This window comes from Hypanus sabinus, chromosome 9, assembly GCF_030144855.1.
Source record: "Hypanus sabinus isolate sHypSab1 chromosome 9, sHypSab1.hap1, whole genome shotgun sequence".
NCBI lineage: Eukaryota > Metazoa > Chordata > Chondrichthyes > Myliobatiformes > Dasyatidae > Hypanus > Hypanus sabinus.
The window spans coordinates 24,602,672-24,610,675 of NC_082714.1; the positions used below are offsets into that span (position 1 = coordinate 24,602,672).

Sequence of the window (8,004 nt, forward strand, 5' to 3'; positions counted from 1 at the left end):
CGTCAATTATTTTACACATAGATGGATAGTCCAAATCACCTATCTGTACATGCTTCGGTCTTTGATCAGCAATTTGCTTGCAGAATGTGGGAATTCTGTGTTAAATGTTTGTACAGCCACCTGCAGAAGCACTGGACCTGCCACCTCCCTTATGAGTGATGCTGAACAGCATTTAAAGGGCAAAAGCAAAGATACAGTTTAGAGGGGATCACCCCTGAGGTGCTACTGAGGACAGTAAGGATTCAGAAGGAGGCAGTGTTAACCACATTGCTGACACCAAAAAAAATGCACTACCGGAGGCCCACAGAAGGAGAAAAGTGCAGAATTCACTGCTTCAATGACATAATGAGTTCAGGACAGTGAGTTAACACTGCATGCTCATTCCTGTCCAGCTGTTATCATTGTGTGGTGAACTACATATACCTGTCTGGACATGCCCCCTGCTGACTGCTCCTGTGGCTCCTCCCACAGACCCCTGTATAAAGGCGATCTGAGGCCTGAGCCCAGCCTCTCAGTCTCCAGGATGTTGTGCGATGGTCTCTTGCTGCTGACTGTGCTTTCTTCCAGCTAATAAAAGCCTATCTCGCCTCACGTCTCTGAGAGTTATTGATTGTGTATCAATTATATTAGCTGGAATTTTAAAACATGGAAAGTATTTTACATCCGAAAAAATTGGACATTGATCCTCAAGTCCCAGAAGCAGCTATTGTCTTTGAACTCTGGCTTGCATGCTTCCAATCGTACCTGGAAAAGATTCCCGTGACTGAGCCCGCTATCATGCACAAAATCCTCCTCTCCAGAGTCAGTCTGAGGGTATTCTCCCTCATCAGAGACCTGTCGACCTACCAAGGGGCACTGGATGCCCTCAAAAGACAATACCTGTGGCCGGTGAACACCGTCTACGCAAGACATCACTTAGCGACGCGGCGGCAGCGGGCCGGAGAGTCGAGCGCTGAGTTTGTCCGAGCCCTACAGACACTCATGTGGGCCAGCGACTGCAGGGGACTGATGGCGGAACAGCATGCAGAGCTCCTGGGATGAGACGCCTTTGTTACGGGGATCAGGTCAGTGTACGTGCACCAGCGGCTGCTGGAAAACGCCGATCTTACCTTACGCTTGGCGATCGAGCTGGCCGACACGCTGGAGGCTGTCCTGCACAATGCTGATGCTGTCCAGCTGCGCAATCTCCCGCCGGCCCCGTGGACGCCGCAGACCCCGCCACCCAGCCAATCAACACCAGCTGCTGCCACTCGCAAGTCCACAAACTCCCCGAAACCCTCTGGTGAAGCGACCACAGCTGCTGCCAGTCGCAAGTCCGCACAGTGTTACTTCTGCGGACTCAAAAAGCACCCCCGAAAACGCTGCCTGGCCCGAGTAGCTACCTGCTCCAGCTGCGGACAGAAGGGCCATTTCTCCAAGGTCTGTATGTCTAAGCCATGAGCAGGGTCAGGCAGCGCCGCATGCGAGGCATGGGGGTCGCCATCTTGGTCGCCACCATCTTGCCTGCCCGCCTCATGCGAAGCATGGAGCTGGCCATCTTGGTCGCCACCATCTTGCCAGCCCGCCTCATGTGAGGCATGGAGGTGGACATCTTGGTCGCCGCCATCTTGCCTGCCCGCCTCGTGCGAGGCATGGGGGCAGCCATCTTTGTCGGCGCCACCTCGCCCCGCCTCCAACCCACGGGAGCTTACCGGGCACCAAGACAGCAATTCAACTCTGGCCTCCGTAACCCTTGACCAAAGCGCCCCACAGCAGCTTGCAAGGTCAATAATGGACATCCTAGTGGAGGGGCACAGGACTAGCTGCCTGTTTGACATGGGCAGCACTGAGAGTTTTATTGACCCGGACGCAGTGCAACGCTGTGGACTCGTGACACGGCTGGTAAGCCAGTGGGTCACCATGGCTTCTGGGTCGCATTCCACAGACATCCGGGTGGGTTGTGTAGTGACATTCGTGGTGCAGGGCACAGAATATCAGGACTTTGCGCTACTGGTCATGCCTCAACTGTGTGCGCCTGTACTATTGGGGCTGGACAGCCAGAGCCACCTGAAAAATGTGACTATGGCATATGAAGGGCCCTTCCCACCAGTCACTGTCAGGAATCCTCAGTTTTGTGGGACTTTGTCATATACTCCACTGACCACACACACACACACTGACCTGCACATCCCACCCAGCACTATGCCGACAGCTGCGCTACTGACACCACTTCCAGCCTCTCCACCCTCAAGATCCCTCCCCCACCGCTGTTCGCCAACCTGACCCCCGACTGTAAACCTGTGGCAACTTGAAGCAGGAGGTACAGCGCGGGGGACAGGGCCTTCATTCAGTCGGAGGTGTAGCGGCTGCTCAGGGAGGGGATCATTGAGCCAAGCACAAGTCCTTGGAGGGCCCAGGTGGTTGTTGTTCGGACCAGGCAGAAAAATAGGATGGTCGTGGACTACAGCCAGACCATCAATAGGATCACGCAGCTTGACGCGTACCCCCTACCCCGCATCACAGATATGGTCAATCAAATAGCTCAGTACAAGGTGTACTCGACCATAGATCTGAAATCCGCTTACCACCAGCTCCCCATCTGCCCAGAGGACCGCCCCTACACCGCCATCGAGGTGGGCGGCAGGCTCTATCACTTCCTGCGCGTCCCCTTCGGTGTCATGAATGGTGTCTCTGTCTTCCAGAGGGAAATGGACCAGATGGTGGACCAGTGCCAACTGAAGGCCACGTTCCCATATCTGGATAACATCACCATCTGTGGTCACGACAGGCCGGGTTACAACACCAACCTCCAACGATTTTTCCAAGTGGCCAACGCACTTAACTTTACCTATAACAGGGACAAGTGTGTGTTCGGAACCACCTGACTTGCTATCCTTGGGTATGTCGTGGAGAACGGGGTCATTGGCCCTGACCCCGACCATATGCGCCCCCTGTTGGAACTCCCTCTTCCCACCACCCTCAGAGCCCTCAGACAGTGCCTGGGCTTCATTCCCTATTACGCCCAATGGGTCCCTAACTACGCAGACAAGGCCCGCCCCCTGGTCAAGTCCACCGCATTTCCCCTCTCTGCCGAGGCCTGCGCGGCCTTCAGCTGCATTAAAGGGGACATTGCCAAAGCAACGAGACCATCCCCTTCCAAGTAGAAAGTGACACCTCCAACTTCGCGCTGGCTGGTACCCTCAATCAGGCAGGAAGGCCGGTAACATTCTTCTCTCATACCCTTCAGGGCCCTGAAATTCAGCACTCCGCGGTGGAGAAAGAAGCCCAGGCCATAGTGGAAGCTATTAGGCACTGGAGGCACTATCTCACTGGCAAAAGGTTCACCTTGCTGACCGACCAGCGCTCGGTTGCGTTCATGTTCAGCAACCAACAGCAGGGCAAGATCAAAAATGATAAAATTTTGCGGTGGAGAATAGAACTCTCCACCTACAACTATGACATCCTGTACCAGTCTGGAAGGCTCAATGAGCCCCCTGATGCCCTATCCCAGGGAGAATGTGCCAGTAAACAGCTCGACCAGCTATACGGCCTCCATGCAGATCTTTGCCACCTGGGGGTCACCTGATTTTACCATTTCGTGAAAGCCCGGAACCTGCCTTACTCCCTTGAGGACATCAGGACGATGACCAGGGACCGCCAAGTCTGCGCTGAGTGCAAACTTCACTTCTACCGTCCTGAAAAGGTACAACTTATCAAGGCCACCCTCCCCTTTGAGCGACTGAGTGTTGACTTTAAGGGCCCCCTTCCCTCCACCGACCATAATGTCTACTTTCTCAACATTATCGACAAGTACTCGTGGTTCCCCTTTGCCATCCCCTTCCCCGACACCACTGCCACGTCTGTCATAAAAGCCCTGCGCCAGCTCTTCACTCTGTTTGGATACCCCTGCTATATCCACAGTGATAGAGGGTCCTCCTTTATGAGTGACGAGCTGTGCCAGTATCTGCTGGCTAGGGGCATTGCTACTAGTCGGACCACGAGCTATAATCCCCGAGGGAATGGACAGGTGGAGAGGGAGAATGCCACAGTGTGGAAGGCCACACTCTTAGCCCTTAGGTCAAAGGGATTGGTGGTCTCTCGCTGGCAGGAGGTCCTCCCCGAGGCACTCTACTCCATCCACTCCCTGTTATGCACGTCCATCAATGCCACCCCTCATGAGCGACTCTTTTCTTTTCCCAGGAAGTCTGCCACTGGGACCATCCTACGGCTTGGCTGACATCCCCAGGGCCAGTGCTGCTCCGGAAACATGCGCGGAGCAATAAATACTCCCCGCTGGTCGAGAGGGTTCACCTTCTACATGCGAACCCCCAGTATGCCTACGTGGTCTTACCTGATGGGTGGGAGGACACGGTCTCCGTCCGTGACCTGGCACCTGCAGGAGCAGCAGACCACTACCTCGAACACTCCATGGTAACTATGAACCCTGTGCCCACCGAGGTGTATACCCACCTGACACCGCGCACACCAAGCCCTACACAGACTCCTTACGACACTCCCATATCTGGCGCCTCGCACACGCGTGAGGGATCACTGACGCCTAATGGGCTGACACCTCAAGTCAGGCCGGAACCAGCACAACCACTGTCTCCCGTGCAATCACCGCCAGTGCTACGTAGATTACAGCGACAGATTCAACCACCTGATAGACTTAACCTGCAAATATACTTGTAAGAAACTTCGCCCCATGGGGACTCTCTTTTAAAACAAAGGGGGGAGGGTGAATGTGGTGAACTACATATACCTGTCTGGACACGCCTCCCCCCCCACTGACTGCTCCTGTGGCTCCTCCCACAGACCCCGGTATAAAGGCAATTGGAGCCTGAGCCCGGCCTCTCAGTCTCCAGGACGTTGTGTGGTGGGCTCTTGCTGCTGACGCTGCTGACGGTGCTTTCTTCCAGCTAAAAAAAGTCTATCTTGTCTCACATCTCCAAGAGTTATTGATGGTGCATCACATTGTAAGACCCTTTGAATTTTCAAGCCCACTTCCAGCCTTGCTTGCACATCCACTCCATTTTCTCTTCTCGGATATTCCCCATTTCCCCAATAACAACACTTAAGTTCCTAAACAACCTCATGACTTTCAATCGCCATTGTCCCTGTTGAATGATTTTTATCTGTCAGGTGAACGCATACTATTTCACATGCTCTGAACTTCCCTTTCTGTGGAAAGGGAAAGGCAGGTCACCAGTAAGACAGGAATCACCATCTCAAGGCTTGCAAAGATGGAGTAGCAGGCGCTGGAAATCAGAGGAATTTGGGTCTGGTTAGCCATCAGTCGCCTGGTGACAAAGTGATATATGTTATTGGTCAGTCTGTCAGGTCTGTTATCGAACATAGAACAGGACGGCATGGTACAGGCCTTTTGGCCTACAATGTTATGCGAATCCTTTAACTTACCCCAAGATCAATCTAACCCTTCACTCACACATAGTCCTCCATTTTTCTTTCATCCATGTGCCCATCTTAAGTCTCTTAAATGTCCCTAATATACTTGTTTCTACCACCACCCATGGTAGAGGGTTCCACAAACCTACCTTTGACATCCACCACCCCACCCCCAAAACCTTCAAGTGTTGTTTTAGCCATTTCCACCCCGAGAAAAGGTCTCTGGCTGTCCACTCTATACCCCTTTTCATCTTGTACAACTCTATCAAGTCACCTCTCATCCTCCTTCTCTCTAAAGAGGAACATCCTCATTCACCCAACCTTTCCTCATAAGGCAGGCTTTGTAATCCACCATGGATTAATTATGTTGTCATTAGCGTCAGCTCCAGCAGCCCAGGTTCAATTCCTGCCAATGTCCATATGTCCTCCCTGTGACCATGTGGATTTCCTCCGGATGTACACATTCCAGAGGTGTTTGGGCTAGTAAGTTAATTGGCCACATGGGTGTAGTTGGGCTGGAAGGGCCTCTATCTCCAGATAAATCTTAGAGTCTGGCACAGAATCATTGCAGAGAGTGAGGAGAGATCCACCTCATCAATAATGTTACCATTAATCATTGAAATAGTCTGTTACAAATTGCAGTGTGATGGTGCATAAAACACTCTGATAACCCTTATCAACGGCACCTATGGAAATGAATAAACAGTTGACGTTTCGGGCCGAGACCCTTTGTCAATAACCTTTACGTTCACTCGGACTATGGCTAGGCAGATCCTGGATGGCAACTTGGTGAGCATTTTAAATGCTGGATGACAATATTCTGAACACCAACTTAATGAACAACTGCTGTTTCACCTGCCACAAGGCCCCCAGCTGTAATCCAATGACGCTAAACTGTTTTATTGAGAGCCTGAAGGAAGCAACACAGCCTTGATAGTTTAGTGAAACTTAGATCCTGCAGAAAAAAAATATTCTTCAAGGTTATGAAGTAGGTCATGGGAACAGGCATTGATAATCCAGGAGAAATGTTGTATGTTTGTAGAGGGGAATTCTGAAGTGTACTGATAGTTCACTGCAAGTTCTGTTAAGGATGCAAAATGTAAATTTGTGCCTGAGTGCGTACAATGACATGCAGCTGGGAAGGCAGGTGAGAAGAAAGAAGGGAAGTGTACTTCTGCTTATCTCCTGGTTCGGTGAAACATTGTCTTTTCATGATTACAGTTTATATAAATGTATTTAGTTAAATGACAACTAACTTGATGACCTGACCTGACTTGAGGTAACAATACAAGTGAAAACTGCAAGGCATGCTTTACCTCTGTAGACAGAAGTAATGTGAACTGTTGATGTCTAGAAATGTAGAAAGGTCAAATCAGCTGCACAGCGGTGTGACTCCATTTAGCATTGTGTTGGAGTCACTAGAAATTGAAGATTAAACTTGTGGACATTGTTGTAAGCAATGCTGGAGGAAAAGTACTTCTTCCTTAAAAATCTTTTCAGCAATCTCATGTACAGATGATGGATTTTGAGGCAGTTATCTTGTAATGAAATCTCGAGGAATAAGTCTGCTTGTGATTGCAACCCTGGTAGAAGTTCTTAAGATTAATTTACAGACATCACCTGTACAGCCATAATTTACTGACCATCCCTAACTACCCTTGAAAAACTGGCAGAAAGCCACCTTCTTGAACCACTGCGGTGATAATGTTGGGAGGAAGATTCACGATTTTGGAACAGTGAGATTGTGGACGGTGATATCAGAATCAGAATCAGGTTTGTGTCGTGAAATTTGTTACCTTAGCAGCAGCAGTTCAATGCAATACGTAAATCCTCGGTTTTGCCTGTTGCTTGGCGGCCGGGGCCGAGGTTGAAGCACTCGGCAGAGATGGTGCTCGGTGCTCGGTATTGGTGAGCTGGTCGAAGGCTCGAAGTTTTTCAGACAGACTCAGAGTTGGCTGTGGTCGGATGCTTCCAGAGGCTACATCGGGAAGCTTTGCAGCGCTGGAGGTTCATGGCAGGAAGAGTTTTTCTTCCTTCTACTGTCTACGTGAGATGATGGGCTATCAAAGACTTTGAGACTCTCTTTTACTGTGTCCATGGTCTGCCCTTATCAAATTACAGCATTGCTTTGCACTGTTGTAACTATATGTTGTAATTATGTGGTTTTTGTAAGTTAGTCTTGGTCTGTCTTGTGCTTTTGTGATATCATACTGGAGGAACATTGTATCATTTCTTAATGCATGCATTACTAAATGACAATAAACGAGGACTGAGTGTCCTCACAATCTAATCTAATCTAATCTAATAATATAGGAAAATAAATAAATAAATAAGGCATATGTTAGTCTCGAGAGACTGTGGATTTGCGCCTTGGAAAGTTCCCAGGGTACAGGCCTGGGCAGGGTTGTATGGGAGACCGGCAGTTGCCCATGCTGCAAGTCTCCTCCCTCCACCCCACTGATGTTGTCCAAGGGATGGGCAAGGGCTAATACAGCTTGGCATCAGTGTCGTCGCAGAGCAATGTGTGGTTTAGTGCCTTGCTCAAGGACACAACACGCTGCCTTAACTGAAGCTTGAAATAGTGACCTTCAGATCACTAGACCAACACCTTAACCACTT

General features: G+C 50.4%; 1 protein-coding gene across 1 annotated transcript in view; it reads right to left on the reverse strand.

The window, feature by feature from the left end:
• The window catches only part of ercc4 (excision repair cross-complementation group 4), a 238,271-nt gene that overhangs the window by 121,739 nt on the left and 108,528 nt on the right, over window positions 1-8,004 (reverse strand). The gene's annotated exons all lie outside the window — the stretch shown is intronic.